The sequence below is a fragment of the Vombatus ursinus genome, unplaced genomic scaffold, assembly GCF_900497805.2.
Source record: "Vombatus ursinus unplaced genomic scaffold, bare-nosed wombat genome assembly UNPS02014811.1, whole genome shotgun sequence".
Lineage (NCBI taxonomy): Eukaryota > Metazoa > Chordata > Mammalia > Diprotodontia > Vombatidae > Vombatus > Vombatus ursinus.
This window is the reverse complement of record NW_020954589.1, coordinates 7,688,111-7,707,968: the sequence shown is the minus strand read 5'-3', so window position 1 is coordinate 7,707,968 and position 19,858 is coordinate 7,688,111. Positions and strand designations below refer to the sequence as shown.

Genomic DNA, 19,858 nt, shown 5'->3' with positions numbered 1-19,858 from the left:
AGCACCAAACCTGATACCTGGGATGGGGGTGATATTATCTCCAGGGTCTGTTCCACCAAGTAAGATAGACAAAAATCTCCTATAATGACACAGACTTCTAATGTCTCCACCACCCAGCATCAATGAATTAGGGCCATTTGTCACAGTAATTTGAATGAATGCTCTATATAAGTTCTAAGGGTTTTTAAATGAGGAGAATTGATTGATTTCTCCTAACCATTTCAATTCCTATATTTATTAGCAAAGGCATCTCTAAATCAGCAATTATGTGGTAACTCAATATTGACACCAATGAAGGAAAAAGGAGAAAATCCACCCAGGATTGACATTTCAAAGTGAAATTTATTAAAGGATGTTTTGTAGAGCCTTAGGGACATTGGAGATGAGAGGGGAAGGGAGGGAAAAATATAGTGCTTCAGTCTTCCAAATTGGTTTTCAGATTGAGGTGGGGTGGTGGCTTCCAAGATGGCTTTCTAGTTTTCCCTTTTGCACAGGAAAAGCCCCATTTCTAACATGAGTTTTGGAAACTCTTTTTTTGGGGGGGGGAGGAATTTCTGGGATGATGATTATAGGAAGTAAGGTATTATTTGTTACCTGTGCTTCCAGACTTATGCTCTGGGATCTTTGATGCTATAATTAATTGAGGGGGATAAGAAGCATAGCATTGGAACATCCCCCATTCCCTATTTACTCCAAACTGGCTAACAAGGGAGATGTGGAAGATTCATTCTGATGTTTCAAGTCCTATGGGTCTATTTGGACCCAGTTGAATACTTATTTATGAAGTTATAATTAGAGAGACAGGGAGAAAGCTTCTCAATTGGATTTAGGAGTGAAAGTAAAAGAAAATGACATTAAAGCTTAATAGGCACATAGGATATTGGCTAATTAATATGGGCATGGGAATTTTGCTTCTAAATTACCCAGTTAATGCCAAGGGGATGGGCTTGGGTCATTCTCTCAAAGAGTGCCAAAGACCCTTTGATGAAGGACTTTTTCTCTTCAGATTCTACATATGATGTCACTGGTCCTCTTTGAAAACAAAGGACAAACAGATGAATCCTAACTCAGATTCCCTAGGAGAGAGAAAAATAAACTTCTAGTAAACAAAGATCCTAACATGGAGAAAAAAGTTTTAATTATTAGTATAGCTACTTATAAGTGTGCTTATGCTCGTATATATTTTCTGTAATTCGATGTCAATTTCTTTTTTACACTCCCCAGTGGAAGGATTACAGTCACTAAATTCTAAGAAGCAACTTATCCTTATATACATCATAAAAAGGTTCATAGAAATAAACAAATCAGACACTATGAAATGAATTCTGATAGTCATAGTTTAATAAGTTCTACAATACCTTACTTAGGGGTAGGAGAGAAGGAGAAGGAGTGAGGAATATCTCAGACACTAACTTTTGCAAGCAGAATGTAAATGTCCTCAAAACTGATGGCTGGTCTGAGGCTTGAAATGATGTTTCTAAGCCTCTCTAGGGGGTTTGATGAATTCCAAGAAAATCTTTGGGACTCCCATACAGTGTGAAAATGCTGAGATGCCAAGAGCTGGTAGGAAGTAAAAGGATGATCTTGGAATAGCCCTTATGCCCAGAAATGTTCTGATCCAAGGATTGTATGGTTCCTACATTCACAATTCTAATCCAGTCCATCTCCTATATCCCGTCATTTGTTAGCCCGTTCCCCTTCCAGTAAGTACCTGGGAACTTCCATCCACCTTGTAGATTAAAGAGATCCAAGCCCCAGGGCACCCAAAATCTAAAACTGCTATAGAAACACCCAAGAGAGCTAAGCAAGTCCCAGTAGTCTCTGGGGGAAGGACAAGTGATATGGAACCCAGTCCAGAAGGCAACCTACAGCAAAAGGTGAGCCTTGGGCTCTTGAAGGCAGAGCTCTTGAACTAAATATCTGGTGGAACATCATAGATGTCTATCCTTGATCCTGGACCATTCCACATTTTTATCAATGACTTGTGTAAAGGTATTCTGGGAAGGATGGCTAACCTAATAGGATTGGCCAATGAACCCAAGCCTTATGAGCATATGTAGAGTGCTTGGTTGATGCAATCCCTGTTTGGACTTCGCAACACCCACAAGCATTGTTTAACTGGTTCCCATCCACTAACCACACGGAAAAGAAGGACTTACTTGATTGTCATTGGAGTTAGAACTGGAGTGCATTTAAACGACAATAGGCAGTCAGGACCTGAACCTTAATTTCCCTCTTCCCGTTTCACATATTTAAGTAAGGAGGCAAAGACTAGACCCTTGGTGGTGAAAGAAGTGTCAAGTCTTTATTGCCCCCACTAGAGTTGCCAGGATGTGGCCCTGTTATTGCTTCATTCATAAATGTGTCTGTGTTTGCTGATTTTAGGTGAAGGAGACTGGAGAAGGCTATGACCTCATGAGTTTTGAAAGGTCAAGAGAGTGAGACACTCCCTTGTGTCAGGAAGTAGTGTCCATGTTAGGTTTCGTAGCCTGTCACCCCAACATCGAGCTTCCAAGCAATAACCTTCAGGACCCATCACATCATTATGGTGGATTCATCATATTTGACATTTGTTTGACATTGAACTTGGTAAGATCAACACAATGCAGAAATTGTGTTAAGTTTGAGTCCACTCTTCTCAGGGATGGATTTGGTATTGGGAACAATGTGTCCCTAGATGTTAAGGATAATGCTTGTGCTTCTGTTCTTTTTATATCTTTGAAATATCATTTTGTAAAAGGTAAATCCATGTTAATTGGTTAAAATGAAATTCTAGAGTTCATTATTGGTTGTTGACAGTGGGGTGACCACATAAGAATGGAGGTTCAATTTGCTAGTATTAGGGAAAGTCTGCCTTGACCCCTTTAGGACACTGACGGGAAGATAATAGTCAGCCTCATTCACAGAGAAAGTAAATCCAAAGTAATCACAATATTAGCATTTTGACTGACAGACCTAGGATTCAAAAATATACTGATAAGCTAGAACACTAGGCCAAATCTAATAAGATGAAATTTAATAGGAATAAGTGTGAAGTCCTACTTTGAAGTTCAAAGAATCAATTGAACATATGCAGGATAGAAGTAAGGGTAAACATTAGTTTGTATGAAAATTCAGTGCTTAGCACAGTATCTGGCACATAGTAGGGGCTTAATAAACGCTAGTTGACTGACTGAAAAAGGAATGAATGAAAAAACATTTATGAAGTGTTTAACATATGCCAAGCACTGTGCTGTGTTTAAAAATTCAAATTTTAAAAAATGAAGGCAGTCTTGACCTAAAGAAGTTTGCATTCTAAAACATATATCATTGACCAGGGAGGGATAATTTGTTTTAGAAAGTTATAGGGATAGTCAGTGGAGACAGTTCAATAGAGCTTTAATGGCTTACAACCTTGATAAGAGTCAACAATGGATCATAGCAGATAAACTAATATGATTGCTCATTCCCCACTGAAAAGATGTTGGTTCAATTTGAGAAGTCACTTCTAATGGTTACACTTGCCTGAAAATGAAATGAGAGGTCCCTATTATTGGAGATGAGTGGGTGTAAGGGGCAGCTAGATAGTGTACTGGATAGAGCACTAGGCTTGGAATCAGGACTTATCTTCTTGAGTTCAAATCTGGCCTCAGGCACTTACTAGTTGTGTGACCCTGCCTTTAATCCTATTTACCTCAGTTTTTTCATCTGTAAAATGTGCTGGAGAAGGAAATGGCAAACCGCTCCACTATCTCTGCCAAGAAAACCCCAAATGGGGTCAGAAAGAGTTGGACACAGCTGAAAAATGACCAAATATGTAATATTCCATGACATAGATTCCTGTTTCTATCACAGGATGTATTACCACAACATTTGAGGAGCCTTCCAATCTCAAGATTCTATGATTTCTGTGCCCCTTTTCAACTAGGAAAGTCCAAGTATTAAAGGTGAGCCTTCAAAAGAAACCTCTGCCTGGCGATTGATGACGCACTTCAGTCATGATCCTGATTTGTTCTCTGTGTCTGAGGATGTCCAATCTTGAGACAGACAAACAACTTTTCAAGTTCTTGTTTCGGGAATTGTGGGGGTGAAGTGGGGTTGAGTTAGACCCTCACAAGCATTTCTCTCACTTCCTTATACTCTCCCTGCCTCCCGACCCTGCCCCCCTCCCCAGGGAGGGGGCTTGGATGGTGGCCAAGGGCTGTAGGGAGAGATACAGAGCACTACCATCTCCTCAGAGAGCCCAGGCTGAGGGAACAAAACCCAGTGGTGAAAAATAATCCTCTTCTGTCCAGGGCTCAGATCAAGGGAAAGGTTGGGAGCAGGTCTGATCTGAACTTCAGTAAAACTGTGGTATAGAATGAACTTGATCTTAAGGTGCCCATTATCCCATCTGTACCCTTTCCTCCCTCTTATGCCTTTCCCCAGGATGCAGTTTCTTCTTAATCAATCCCCAACTACTCATTACTTCCCACCAAAGCTTCTGAAGGTTCCAGAGTGCAGAAATTTCCTGCTATACCCCCATTCTAAAGTTTCTTGCCCTGAAGGCGCCTCCTTCACAGAGGTTGCACAATCTGATAACCCTTGAACAGTTTTATGTTTTCATTTGCATATTCTAAGCCTGTATAACCTCTCTGGATAAAATTTTTAATTTTTAACTTTCTCTGGCAATGAGTCTTAGAGAAGGGATCTCCTAAAGACAACCTATACAACAGCAATTAGGACCCATAAGGGAACTGGTATGACAGTGGGTTATCTGCCAGTGGCAAGCCAGAGCCAACTCCTACCGCTTTTGAGAGCCTATTGTGACATTTTCAGTGTGAGCATTTGTACCTTAGAAGTCAACAAAAATGTTTCAAATCAGGGCTTGATTTCTTGTTTTTTATTGTCTGGTCTTAAAACAATGGAGAAAGTAATAATAATGCAAATTAAACTTACAAGTGTATCATGGGCGTGTTTTTTTCCCTAGTGAGGCAGTTGTTAAACATTTACTAGCACATCACTGGTAAATGTTTAACAGTTGCCTCACTAGGAAAAAAAAAATTACTAGCACATCACTGGGGGCAGCTGGGGGCACAGTATATAGAGTGGCAGGCCTGAAATTAGGAATATTCATCTTCCTGAATTTCGGCCTCAGACGTTTACTAGCTGTGTGACCCTGGGCAAGTCACTTAACCCTGTTTGCCTTGGTTTCCCCATCTGTCAAACGAGCTGGAGAAGAAATGGCAAACCACTCCAGTATCCTTGTCAAGAAAACCCCAAATGGGGTCGCAGAGTCAGACACGACTGAAACGACTGAATAATAATAGCAAGCACATCACTGGATCTCAGTCTCAACTGAGCAATGGCAGATTAACACAGTGTCCATGAGCCTTTGTCTTAGCAATTGGTATATTGAATGTTTACGTGCTGCCCCCTTGTGCCTAATCAGAACCTTCTATTTCCGCTTCCAGACTCACCTACCAGCTCCTCTCTTTGCCTCACCCTTTGCTTTTATCCCCACCCTATCTTCCACAAAACTACCACCTTCATCCAAAAGCTCTCACAGAATCTGAATAGCAGAGTATCACAAGACCTCAGGTCTCCTAATTTCTCTTTTTGCTTCCACTCAGATGGGCAATAATGCCTCCTATCCTTTTTAGGTGCTATCTATCCCTTTTCAACACACACACACACACACACACACACACACACACACACCTGAAAAGAAGTATTTATCATATGTTTCAGGGGATGATAAAGAATAGAAGTAGAAGTACAAAAGTAAGATGACATTTTACTCAATGTACCTTTAGGGATGACATTAAGGCACTGCCTAGATCAGGGGTGGGGAACCTGTGTTCTCAAGGCCATTTGTGGCCCTCTAGGTCTTCAAATGCGGCCCTTTGACCAAATCCAAACTTCACAGAACAAATGCCCTTAATAAAAGGATTTGTTCTGTGAAGTTTGGCTTCGGTCAAAGGGCCACATTTGAGGACCTAGAGGGCCACATGTGGCCTCAAGGCCACAAGTTTCCCACCCCAGCCTAGATCTATGATCCTTATTAAGTAGCAGATTGGAGTTATGAGGCCCTACCTACTTCCAAGTATACTTATTACTGAAAATCATTAAGCTCTAAGTGGAAAAGATTTCAGCAGAAATAGAGCTACTATAAACATCCCATTCACATTCAAAGTTGTAATGACTATATGTGAATTTCCCTCCCCTACTTTTACTCAATATTTTCTTTCTCAATCTCTCTTCTTACCCTATCCCTCTTACCTTATCTTCTCCTCCCACCCTCTCACCCCCACTTCACCCACCCCTCCAAGTGAATGTAAATGGCATGTTTATAACGGCTCTCTTATTGGTGGCAAAGAACTGGAAATCGCAAGGATCCCCACCAATTGAGGAAGTGCTGAGCAAAATGTGCTGTATAGTTGTGATAGAATACTACTGTACTATAAGAAAAGACAAGCTCAATGATCTTAGAAAGGCAAGGAAAGACTTGCACGAAATGATGAAGAGAAAAGTGAGCAGAAGCAAGAGAACATTATATACAGTAACAGCAATATGTTTTAAGAACAACTTTGAACAACTAAGTCATTTTAACTATTATAAATACACAAATTAAAAATAAAGAACATATGAAGAAAGACACTAACTGCATCCAGAGAAGAAATTGATAACTAGAAGTATATGTAGAACAATTTTAGATACATACCAATTTATGTCTAATGATAGCCATTTCTAGTGTGGAACAGTTGGGGGATGGGGGGACAAAGGGAAGAAAAACAAAAGAAAAAAAAGAAATGTACATGATAACTTCATTGTTATTTGGAGGGAATAGCAAGTTGTACATGGTAGGTTTGCAGTTTCATGTGCAATCATCTTTTTTGTTGTACTATGTTATGAAATGTTTGTTTTTTCCATGAATTGAAAATAATTTTTTTTCAATGGAAATAGAGCCACTAATATAATTGAGGAATTGGAATCACAAATCTAGAGGGAAGATGAAAAGGAGAGAGATATTCAGACTGCAGGAAGGAGGCCTGAGAAGTGATTTAAGACTCAGGACAACTACAGAAGATGCTGACCTTTACTAAATGAATCAAAAAAGATCTATTCAAGGCTTACTATGTACAAAGCACCATGCTAAATGCTTGGGTTACTAACAGAAAAACAGGAAGTCACATTCCAATGAGAGAGACAACACATAGATGAGATTTCAGCGACAGGGCCCACATTCCACAGGGTACAACAGTAAAGGAGATATTATTGAATCTTCTTTAATGTTGTTTCTGTGAATATTGTTTTCAGATATTAAACCTTTGGAGAGTATCAGGGACTTATATGGTAAGGACTTTGTTTTCTGGGTCTTTATTAGCTATGGATACTGAAGAATTAGAAGTTGCTAGATCTCCGTGGGAAGAGTGACCGGACTGTGCCTGGGAGGGCCTGGCTGGAAGCAGGACCAGTGTGGGGGGGGGGGGGGTCAGGGTGTGCTGCTATTCCTAAGGTTCTTGGGTTTACCTGCAGCATAGCCCCTGGATGAATTCAGTGGCAATTGCCTCTTGGCTACTATCAATCTTTCCTGGGCCAAACAGATCCCTCAGAACTTTGCCCCTAGTGTTTTGCCTTCCAGCAAATACATGTACTAACTCCAACTCACAGCCTTCTAGCGACTCACTGTTCTGAACTTTTGAAGGACACAAGCTCCTGGCTACCTCCAATATTTTATCACTTAACAGAAAAGAATAGACATAACCAAGACTGAAGCCGCAATGGAGTCACGGTCCAGGTAAGGTGATGAGGGCCTGAGGCCTCTCTCCCTTACATTACCTTCCTCTATCCAGAGCTTCTTAAACTGTGGGTTGCAACCCTAAACGGGGTAGTGATCCATAGTTTCAGAAGTGCTGAAGGGGTCTAGAGTGGAAAAAGTTTAAGAAGCCCTGCAATACTGATGGGATATGGGCCCAAGCTGAGACCTTTGCCCCTTACCCCAAAAAGAATTTGGGTCCCATTTGTCTATGAGATTCTCCTTGAATTCTCCCTCTTGATGAAGGAAGTCTCTGGCATTCCCCTGAGGCTGTGAAAATTCTATCCACTGGCCTTTCATTATCTTCTATGCCCAATATCTCAATTTTCTGTTACCTTTAACCTAGCCCAGCCCTCCATTATCTATTACCTCCCCATGAGGCCTGGCTACTTTCCACCCTTGACTCTATCTAGATCCCAATCTCAGCCTCCCAGTCACTCCCAACAAGATCCTTCCTAGGTCCCTCCCAGTCTTTCTGTATATAAGGTCTATCTTGTCTCCCTTAAAGTGCTCAGATTTTTACAATCTAGCCAATAGCTCACAAACATTCAGATTCCGTATGGTGGATCTTTAATAAAGCTTGTCTTTGGCTGAAAGAAGGCTTGGGTCGAATTCATTCGGGCAGGACCCTTGTGTCGTGATTTTGGGGTCCCAGCATCCCTAAACCTCTAGACCTCAACAATACCATTTGAACACAGATAAACAAGAAAGAGAAAGAGTATCTGCTTTGGATGGTTAGTGTCTTTTGAATGTGCCCCAGTTCTTGTCCAGTAGCCAATCAATAGCCTATCTCTTCACAACACGGCTAGCAGACCAGTTATAGAATATCTATGCAGGTGCCATATCAGGAAACAGGGCACTTCCACTGCCTATCATTATGCCTTGCCGGAAGAATGCTTCTGAGTCTTTCCCACAGATGAGTCATAGATCATGCAATCTATCATCCCATGATAATGTCGCTTTCCTACCCCATCCCTTACAGAATATACCAGCTCCTCTCCTCACCCTTTGCTAGTTACCTTTCTTATGTTCTTACTCACCTTCCTCATAACTACCACCTTCATCCAAAAGCTCTCACAGAACCTGAATAGCAAAATCCTTAAGGCCAGGGAAAGTATCAGTTTTATACTAGTATCCCCAGTACTGGCTAACATAGTGCCTAGAATATAGTAGGTATTTAATACTGTGTTTCACCCCATAATCGGCACAGATTTTATGCCACATACTTGCAAAAAAGTGGGGTGCAACCATTATGTGAAACTTTTTTTAAAAAATTGTGCTGGTATTACTTAAAAATCATTTATTACTAAACTGTCTTTGGTGTAAGATTAGGATATATGGAATACTTGTGAATATACGTTAAAATTGAATACTGACAATACACGTGCCAAGAATTCTAGGCTCGTGGCTCAGATTGAATGAGAGAGAAATGCATCTCCATATGCCACTGGTGAATACATTACTGCTCTATTTACATTTTAAGCAGCATGATGAACAGAATTATACTATGCAATGATTACATGATGAAAGGTTATAAACCAATTTTGGACTAAAAACAAAAACCAAGGTTTGATGATTATGCGGTGGTGACAATTATGTGGTAAAATATGGTATATGGTTGCTAAATTGAATTGTTCTCAAAGATGGAACTGTATCCCATGTCTATCTTCATAACCCCCACAATAACAGTGACACTGACTTTTACATGTTCAATGATTATTGGTAAAATGAATGAATATATTTGAAATCCTAGAAATTTCCCACATTCATTACACTTATTTATGTTTACCCATCATGGCATGACTAGAATTCAACCTTCTTCCAGGTTACTGTGATATCCCATTTATCTGAATGCCTACAGCACTCCCTGTCTATTATACCCTACCCTATGTAAGCATTTTTTGCATTAATTTGCATACCACTAGTTATCTTTTCTGTTGGATAAGGATGGAATCACATATATAAAGTGGGGTGAGCATACATGGCCTTGCAGAGAAGTGTGCTTTTCAATAGCCTTTAATCTAATGAGAGAAATAAAGTAATTTAGCCTTCTAGTGATACTACTGTTAGATATTAACTTGAGCATATTCAACAGGAAGGATAAAGAACTGGGCAAATCCCACATTAACCTGGAAATTGTTAGGACCTAGAACCCAATAAACACAAGTGTTAGAGAAATGTCCAATTCTCTATGGTTTTGTTAGGGAGGCGATGACCTTCTATCCCCCAGTTGCACTTCTTCCTGAACGGTCACAGTGATTACAGTGTAAAGGGTATGGTAACTGTGAATTTACACAATGAGAACAGTTCTTAGTCTTCACCACTTGGCAAAACTCCACCTCTTTCCTGTATTGCTTCATTGTACAGAGTTCCTGTCACATGGTCTTGCCATAATGGAATTGTTTCCCCACAGGAACAGACTTCTGTCTTAACTTCTTAACATCCTTAACTTGACACAGTATTACTCATTGCATAAAAACTGTCAAAATGATAAACTTTTCTCCACGGTATTTTGTGCCTACACCTTCTTTTAGACCTGGGCAGTTCCCATATAAGACATAGGCTGCTTAGAATCCAGGTATTCTGAGAAATGAACAGTTCACTTTATTGAGTAATCCTTGGATGCTCTCAAGGAACTCACTCTCTTACAACTAGATGAAAGAATACATCCGATATAACATAATTTCCAACTGATGCTCAACTAACTTATGTGTTATGGTCAGTCACTAATTTCTCTTTGTGGCACAGGTCATGGACTCAAGAGAAGACAGATGTTGCTGTAGGTTCTATGTGTGTTGCCCATGTAGGATATATACATACAAATGGATCTGTCCAGATGTGGTTCACAGGGAAGCAAGAATAGATATGTCCAGAGACTTCTTCACCTACCCTTTTCCAAGTGAGGCTTTGATTACTGACAAGATGGGAGCAGGAGATGCAAAACTTGTCTTTCCCTCTCTGTTTCTCCCTCTCAAACCACAGAGGATAACAAGCTCCTGAATTTTCCTCTCAGTTGTAGATGGGACCAGCAGGCAATAAGCCTAGCCAGCTCTTCATACAATAGCAAGATTCTGCTTTTTTCCAAACAACTTCTAGTAGCTAAAGAATCCTCTTCCAATGAGTTCCTAACAACTGTAGCTAGCTCTTCCAGCTGGCTCTATCCAAAGCATCTAATCTTAGTTTGTTATTTTTCATTGTAATGCTTTCAAGAAGCACAGGGCAGTCTTCGCTGTTAGAATCTCTCTTCCAGTGGTTGCCATGTCTTCTTCTGTCTTCTCCTCTCTCTTCTGTAGTTTCAAAGGTCTCATATCAAGACCTCCATCTGATTAGTGACAGTTCTAACTCAAATTCATAAACTCAGAATCTACTGTTTCAGCAGGTATACTACAGACATCACACAATTTTCTTGCAGTCCTCAAGAAGTTCTTCCATTTAAAATTTCTCAGCTATAACCTTCAGAATCCTGAAAACAGTCATATGTAAATAATCTGATGGACAGCACAGCACTGAAGCCATTCCTACCTTCTTTGAGTTTTTTTTATGCTTTTGAACTTTTCCACTAGGTCAGGCCTGCACAACACATGGCCCACAGGTGGTATATTGTACAGGGTTGTTTTACATCCTCTACATTTTTTGTGGGCTGCCTGAAATCCTTTGGCAGGCCAAAAGTTATGCAGGCCTGCACTAGGTCCTCTCAGTACATTTCTCTGAGTGGCATTTTTTTCTCAGGTCCTTAGACTTTGAGTGAATAAATCATATTGATTCTTATAAATACCCAAATTAACTATAACAGACATAAGAAGAAAGAAGCTATCTGCATTCAGAGAAAGAACCGATAAGTATGTATAGAATAATTTTACATATATACATACATATGTGTGTGTATGTATACATACATATACACATATGTATGTATATGTGTGTGTATATGTATATATGTGTGTATGTATGCACACACACATACACATACATAACAGGGCAGAAGGTAGGCCTTCAGAATGAGATAGATATACTAAGGCCATACTTATGGTGCAAAGTGAAAGTTCCACAGGGACCTGTACTATGGGAGTCACTCAGGAGCTTGAAGAGTTAATGCTGTGGTTTTCGCTGCTTCGTCAATCAAGTCATTTCCATGATCATGAATGCTGTTCTCTTGGCTGTGCCCTGAAATTTTAATTACTGCTACAGCTTGGCGAATCAGTAAACAATCTAATAGATGGGAAATCTGTTTCTGATTTTTAATGGGCTGTCCTGAGAAGGTGAGGAAGTCCCAATGTTTCCATAGCATCTCAAAGTCATATGCCAAAGTCTCATCCTCACTTTCCCTCTCAGGTGGATAGGTGGCAGGATTGAATGTACTTACACCAACTACATTCCCTCCTTTCCCAGAGGTGAATGAATAAGATAGGAGAGCTAACTGCACAACAATAGGTGGGGCACTGATAACTGATCCAATATCAATAACATCTGAAGTCCACAAGATAGAGGGAACTTGGTTGACAGCTGGATGGTCAGAAGGGGTTAAGGAGGGTGTTGGAGACAAAAGACACAAGGAAGTGGTCCCTCCTGGGTCAAATGAAATAGTGACCTGTCCTAGCAAGGGGCTAGGGACCTCAGGGACCAGGACAACAGGATGAAAGGCACTGATCCCTCCAAAACAAGGGGAGAGTAGTTCTGAGATATGGGCTAAATGGTCTTATTAGCAATCCCCACATCTGAGATACACTCTTGACTCTGGGGGAGGGGAGTGGAGAAGGCAGAGGGGTTTAAAACTGAAAGTGTGGCACTAGTGTCAACTACAGCTGACACCTCTTGCCCCTGTATAAGCAAGCAGACATCGCCAATAGGAGTCATGAGGATAACAGGCATTGCCTGTACATCCCCCTCCTTTTGCCACCTCTCCTGACAGCCTTCTTGGAGCCTAGTCATGCTGAGTGATCAGGATTTCAAGCATGGTCCCTCAATGCTTTCTGGGGTGCTCCTGGCACCAACTCCTAATCTCCCCTTTCCTGACTGAGACAACCATGGGTTAATACAGATCCAGATGCCCAGCTCTGTATGAACACAGGGTGAGCCAGAACCACTCAGCAAAGCCCATGGGATCCTCCCTGAGGCTTGGACACTTACTCCTTAGCGATATCCTGGAGTTCTCTGTGCTGCCAGGGTTTGAAACAACAGCTCCCAATAAAGCCACTGTCTTCAGGGTGTTTTTCCTGAGAGAACTTTGGCTTGTACTTTGTTTTTTGTTTGTGTTTTTGTTCATAATTACCTTATTTTTAGTTTTCAACATTCACTTCCATAAGATTTTGAGTTTTGTATTTTCTCCCCCACTCTCTCCTTCCCCCTCCACAAGATAGTATGCAATCTGAGATAGGCTCTACTTACATATTAATATTAAATGTTTTCACGTTAGTTATGATGTTAACAAGAATTCGAACTAATGGGAGGAACCATGAGAAAGAAGAAACAAAACAAAACAACAAAAAAAAGGAGAGCAAATAGTATGCTCCATCTGCCTTCAGACTCCAAAGTTCTTTCTGTGCATGTGGGTAGTATTTTCCATAATGAGTCTTTTGGAATTGTCTTAGATCCTTGCATTGTTAAGAAGAGATAAGTCTATCAAAGTTGATCATTGCACAATGTGGCTGTTACACGGTGTACAATGTTTTTCTGGTTCTGCTCATTTCACTCAGCATCAGTCCATGTAAGTCTTTCCAGATTTTTCTGAAATCTGCCTACACATCATTTCATACAGCACAATAGTATTCCATTACATTCATATACCACAACTTGTTCGGCCATTCCCCAATTGATGGACATCCCCTCAATTCCAGTTCTTTGCCACCACAAAAGGAGCTACTATAAATATTTTCGTACATGTGGGTCTTTTCCCTGTTTTTATGATCTCTTTGGGATACAGACCTAGAAGTGGTATTGCTGGGTCAAAAGGTATGCACATTTTTATAGCCCTTTTGGCATAGTTCCAAATTGCTCTCCAGAATGGTTGGATCAGTTCACAACTCCACCAACAATGCATTAGTGTTCCAACTTTCCCACACCTTCTCCAACATTTATCATTTTCCTGTTTTGTCATGTTAGTCTTTGGCTTGTACTTTGAAAAGGAACATAGAAACTGGGGAACTGATAAAGTCTTTTGGTTAAAGGTGGGTATATTTTAGGTAGTTGAGTACACTCAAAGATAATAACACCACTTAACTAACAAGTACACAAAATACAAAAACAAAAATACACTATAAAGGGATATAACAACACAAATGCAAAAAATACAAGCACACAAATACAAGTATTCCACACTGTGCTAACAATTCACTTGAATTATAGAATTAAACATTCCACAGTTCTTATCGAGCATGCAATTAAAATGTTAATTTCAACCGGTTTAACTGCACACAAAAGCAACCATGCAAGCAACTCTTACACAAAAAAAATTTTACCGTGTGTGGAAATAAAATCCTGCAGTCCATAGCTCAGACTGTCTTTACAAAAGAGAGAAGAGAAAAACCACAGGCCATAGACACCTCTGCATTATAAGCCAAATCTGTGCACAACAGGCCTTAACAGAGTAATCGGGGCAAAGAAAAGGTCCCAAGAACATTCCTCACAGTCAAAGGTGGTCTTGATCAAAGGCTGATCCCAGCGGAGTGAGAGTGACAACTGAACCTGCCAGACTAGGTGAGTTGGGACTCTGGAAAAAATCCAGAGGTTCCTGTCCCTTGTCCCCCCATACTGGAGAGCTCAAAGCTTCCCTTCTATGTCCACCTCTTAAAAACTTCTGACACCAATTAAGGTTAACAGAATTTTACTGAGCCAGTCTCTAACCCGAGAATGATGAAACAACCATCAGTAATCAGGTAGCTGTTTAATCAATTAGTTTCATTATGAGGAACAGATTTGTAAATCGGGAATTCTCCCAATCAGAATTCCACCTTGCTGAAGGAGGACAGAGATTATATACATAAATCACAAGTGGGAAGGGAGTGGGGAAGGTGGATTACAAACAATGTTTTCCCTGGCTTGAGCAATTTCCCACACAAACCCACAGATAGAAGACAATACAACAATTCTGGAGTCCAGTGGAAACAATGTTGCTCGAGTCCTTGAGGGTCTTTACTTGCTGGGTCACAAGACCAGAGTTCTGTGACTGGTACAGGATTCGCTTCACTTCAGGTACATGCACAGGCAGAAGGATACTAGTGATTGTGAGCGTTGCCAAAGTTTGATCGATCAATTAATTCAAGCTGCATTGTGAGTCTGACTCACAAGAAAGGCAATTCTGAAAAATGTGATCTATTAGTATATTTATTGCACATATCATATCGATTATTATAAAAATCATAATTCCCTTCATAATACCATCTCTAGGGTGGGGGGAGAGAAGAAAAAAAGGAAAACAAAGAAACCTACAAGATAACTTTATTATATATTTAAAAGGAATAGCAAGTTGTATATAATAGCTTTGCAGTTTCATATGCAATTATCTTTTATTATACTATGTTATGGAATTACTTGTTTTATTTCATAAATTAAAAATAAAATTAGAAAAAGAACTTTCTGTAGCTGCTTTCCTTACCTGGATGTTCTTTTTCTGCTCTTTCACCTCCCCCCCCAACATAAAATTTCCCTATATGAAAGAAACAGTACCTTATGTTGTATATGTGGGTGTTCCCTTTAAAGATGCAGATCACAACCCAATCCTTGACTTTTCACACTGTGTAACTCTTAAATGTGACTTCCCATAAATCTTCCAAAGGGAGTCTAGATAATTTGTTACTGCTTTGGTGCCAATGGAACATGGAAATTGTGTATTGGTTATTTCTTACTCTCACTGCATTATAGGCCTTTTTCCATTTCCATTCATGCACTTCTCTGAAAACATCCAATGTTATCGGGGCTAGCTATTTTACTGGTGAGGTCAGAGTCCTATCCTTAACTTAAGTATCTTGGGAATTGTATTCTCTCCCACCCCCACCTCCAAGAAGACTGCAGGAATCATCACAAATTCTGAACAGAAAGGGAACAGAGTGGAATATTTCTTAAAAAGAAAAGAGATTGCTCTGTTTGAGAGGAAGTGGAATTGGAGAGATGTGCAGGAAAGTAGCCACTATGGAGATCGGGTCACTGAAGATATCTCAAAGCATGGATTCCAAAACAAAGGACTGAGCATAGAAGTCTAGCTCAATAGTCAGCCTTCATTTTGCCAAAACAAAACCAAAGAGAACTCAGATGACTTGTTGCTGGAATATGATTGCCCTCTCTCTGAGCAGCTAGATAATTTTATTAATAACAAATAAGAATAATCTATTATTTGTTTAGCTCTCCAAACTTGCAGAGAAGAGAATCTATGTGAATTTGGAAAAATTCTACCCTTGGCAAAAACCAAATTTTTCTCTTTGATCTCTAGCAAACTGGATCTATTTGAACAGGTGCAGTAGGAACAGTTTTCACCTTTTGACAAAGGGAGAGGGAAGTAGAGATGGAGATCAAAAAGGAGGACCTGAGCCGCCTCAGTGTGAGGAGATGGATGTGTTCTAGGAGGACCTCTTTCTTGCAAGTGAGGAGGAACCAACTTTGTTCTTCACAATGCCATAATTGCTGGTTATAATTGATACTACTTCGTATGAATAATTCTTTAGGAAGATGCTGCAGTCTATTCGTGCCTATGAATACTCTCCACTACCCTTTGGGGAAACATCAACATAATTCACTAGAGACTATGGTATTATGGTATTCTCATGGACACAGCTTCATTGGAAGATCAGAGTTAAAAATGAGTCTTTAAATCTGGTCAGATTAAATTTAATGAGAATAAATAAAAAGTCTTATATTTAGGTTCAAAAAACCAACTCCTCAGTAAAATAAGGGAGCAACAATGGCTATGTAGCCTGTTTGCCCTGGCCTCACTTCCTCAAGGCCAGGCAGGCTCTATCTCCCCATTAGGGTTCTCAGATATCCTAAGGTGTTGGAGATATCTCTTCACTATGCCTTCAAGTCAAGCTCCCATCACCTGTGTTCTTTCCATAGTTAAGAACATGAAAAGCATCCCAGTTCCACTTAATGACCTAACATCATTTGGCTTTTACAAAAGGGTATTTACTTCAAAAATATAGCAAGAACAAAATATAGATGTTTTCCCCAATACCTCCAGGGCATATTCTTCCCCACACCACCTGTATCTCTGAGAGAGTAAGGCCAAAATTTAGCTTTGTTTGATAAGAACGATAGTAATAGCCTACATTTATATAGCACATACTACTGATAAGCGTTTTATAATTACTATCTCATTTGATTCTTACAACAACCCTGGGAGGTAGGTGCTATTATTCTCCATTTTACAGATAAGGAAACTGAGACAAATAGAGGTTAAGTGACTTGCCCAGGGCCACATAGCTAGTCAGTATCTGAGAATGGATTTGAACTCAGGACTTCCTGACTCCAGGCCCAATACCCTATCCACTGCACTACGGAGCTGCCTACATAGCATTGTTTTTGTCAATTTCATGTCCAAAGTTGCCATTGCTGATAGATGAATCCTTCACTGAACTGGGGTCCTGAAGGTCATTCTTAGAGGCTGCTGCTTGTACCTTGGGGCATCAGTGCTGTTCTGTCTGTAACATCTGGCCTACTCAGGCTTTTGAATGGTGGGATACAAACTCATTAATTGTCAGGTTTCAATCCCTTTTACTAGGCGCTAGGACAGATAGGTGGCACATTAAATAGAGTGTTCTGGAGTCAGGAAGACTCATCTTCTTGAGTTCAAATCTGGCCTCAGACACTTACTAACTGTATGACCATGGACAAGTCACTTAACTGTGTTTGCCTCAGTTTCTTCATTTGTAAAATGAGCTGGAGAAGGAAATGGCAGACCACTCCAGTATCTTTTCCAAGAAAACCCCAAATGGGATCATGAAGAGTCAGACACAACTGAAACAATTCAACAACAACAACAACAACAACTTTCATAATCAAACACAACAGAAACTCAGTCAGAAGGCTAGTGACAATAGGAAATATATCAGATCCCTAGAAGTTCAAATTTTGGGGCTGAGTGGACTAGGCCATGGTGGTTGGAACAGCCCAGAACTGACTGAGAAAAAACAATCTTGGAGTGGTTCCCTTGTCCTAACATGCTATCCTCTGGGCCACTGGACAGGTTTGTTCCTTCCTACCTAAGTTTCAGTTCTTTTGGGAGTCTGCGTTCCAGCCTGGAGTGGAATTCCTTCTTTCCTTTGTGGTTAGAGAGAGTAATTAAAGTTTAAGCACACACAGACACAGGGAAAGAATTGGACAAGGTCATCCCTGATCTAAACCTTAAGATTCATGCTAAGCTCTTGTGGTAGGGGGGGCAGCTAGTGACCTGAAATCAGGAAAACTCATCTTTGTGAGTTCAAATCTGGCCTCAGACACTTATTAGCTGTGTGACCCTGGATAAGCCACTTAATCTTGTTTGCCAGTTTCCTCGTGTAAAATGAGCTGGAGAAGGAACTTGTAAACCACTCCAGTATCTTTGCTAAGAAAACTCCAAACGGGATTTAAATGTCTGGCTGAGGAATTTGTCATTTATCCTAGAGACAATGGGAAACCACGGAAGTTTTGTGAGGATGTGAGTGATATTGTGATACTTCTAGCTTTGGAAGAGGATTTGACAAATGTGTGAACAACGAACTGGAGAGAGAAAACACCAAAATTGGGCTGACCAATTAAAAAGCTACAGCCTCTGTAGTCCAAGGGAGAGAGAAATTCTTTCATAGGAACCTGATCAGTCTTCAAACAATCCACCTCAGACCCACTACCTTGTTACTTAACCCAGAAACACACGTTTATCCCAGACTAGCCTGAGTATGGCATTGGTGTCTTTGGGAATGGATATAGCTACCTGTCATTTACCACAAATACTCACTTTGTTGTGAAAGGAAGGAAATCCCACACAGTACTACCTACAGTCTCTGCTCCATACTGCAAGGGCTTTCTACCCCCTTCTTGGGAGCCCAGGGACCTTATCCTCAGCTTAGAATATCTAGGGAACAACACCTCTGCATTTACCTTGGATATCCCTGCTACTGAGACATCCTGGGAGGCTCAGCACCATCAATGTCATCAGAACATCTGTCCAGCAGCCAGCAAAGACCCAAACACACACTATGTCAGAAATGAGAAAGAATAAAGGGAGTGAAGAAACAACAGGATAGATAGCCCTTACCCAATCAATAGGATGTAGCACTCCACTTGTTAGAGAAAAATTACCTCTCTGGCATTTCTAAGTCTCCTTAGCTGGGGTAGTTGAGTGGCACCATGGTTAGAGTGCCAGACCTAAAGTCAGGAACATCTGAGTTCAAATCCAACCTTAGACACTTACTAGCCATATCACCCTGGGCAAGTCACTTAATCCTGTTTGCCTCAGTTTTCTCATATAAAATGAGCTGGAAAAAGAAATGACAAACCACTCCAATATATTTGCCAAAAAAAACCCCCAAAATGAAGAAAAATGGGGTCATAAAGAGTTGAGCACTACTGAAACAACTAAACTGAGGATTGTACGCTGAGAGAGGAACCAATAGGCCTTAAAGCTGAGCTGTGTAATCTGTCTCCAGGCAGCAAATTGTTGTGAAAGGCCTGCTAGGAAACTTCTTTGCAGAAGTTTATAGAAGAAAATTTTTATAGAAGAAATTCTACAAAATTCTTTGTAGAAGAAATAAGCTTATTAGGTCCAATCCCTTACAACCTCCTAAATGACAAATGATTATTTGTCTTTTCCTTGTCTGATATCTTTAGCCTTTCTTTCCCTTCTGTTATCAAAAAGGCATCCCAGCAGAATGTGGGATCGCTGAGGACGGAGACTGTCTTACTTTTCTATGTGTATTCCCAGAGCTTTGCACATTATAAGCACTTAGTAAATGCTTTGTTCATTCATCTCATAATAAAAATAATTTATACATACTTGGTACCAGTTTAAAGGTGTTTTGCATACAGTAACTAAGTGGATCCTCACAACACTTTCATACAATAATTAGGAAACTTTTACTTCAACATTTTCCATATAAGGAAATAAAGGCTATGAAACAA

General features: G+C 40.3%; 1 long non-coding RNA gene across 1 annotated transcript; it reads right to left on the bottom strand.

The window, feature by feature from the left end:
- Positions 1–14,686: 14,686 nt before the first annotated feature.
- On the bottom strand, positions 14,687–19,151 carry LOC114053339. Its single transcript, XR_003570371.1, has 3 exons — positions 19,040–19,151; positions 18,839–18,934; positions 14,687–15,071 (listed from the first exon to the last, which is right to left on the bottom strand). It is a non-coding gene; the product is annotated as an uncharacterized LOC114053339 (long non-coding RNA).
- Between the last annotated feature and the right edge of the window lie 707 nt (positions 19,152–19,858).